Consider the following 587-nt stretch of genomic DNA (forward strand, 5'->3'; position numbering starts at 1 on the left):
ATAGATAGATAGATAGATAGATAGATAGATAGATAGATAGATAGATAGATAGATAGATAGATAGATAGATACGACGGATTTCTTTCAGCTTCCGTCTATACGCGCGCGCGCTCACACACACACAAAAACAAGTACGGCACAGGGCGACAAACTCACCCACGAACTCCATGAAACAAACAAACACATGCAATCTGATATACAAATACACAAATACACACGTGAACACGTTATAGCAGATTCCCTTGCATTTGTTATTGAAACACAATATGACACACTAATATGTATGGCTTAGTGAATACGAGTTTGGAAACAACACTATGTACCTTGTGCGAATGTGACCGTGGAGGTAGGGAGTCAAAGCCCATCTAATTTCACAAAAAGATAATTTTATATTTAGTAGTGTGAAACAGAGCGTGACCGTGTGTCTGCAGTCATTTCTAATACGTACTACCAACTAACACCATCACTTTTTCATATTTGGCACCATTCCTAGGAAGTGTCCCTCCCATAAGTGCTTGATTTTGATTTTTTCAGTATGGACACACACACACACACACACACACACACACACACACACACACACACAC

The sequence above is a fragment of the Octopus bimaculoides genome, chromosome 9 (assembly GCF_001194135.2).
Source record: "Octopus bimaculoides isolate UCB-OBI-ISO-001 chromosome 9, ASM119413v2, whole genome shotgun sequence".
Classification (NCBI taxonomy): Eukaryota; Metazoa; Mollusca; class Cephalopoda; order Octopoda; family Octopodidae; genus Octopus; species Octopus bimaculoides.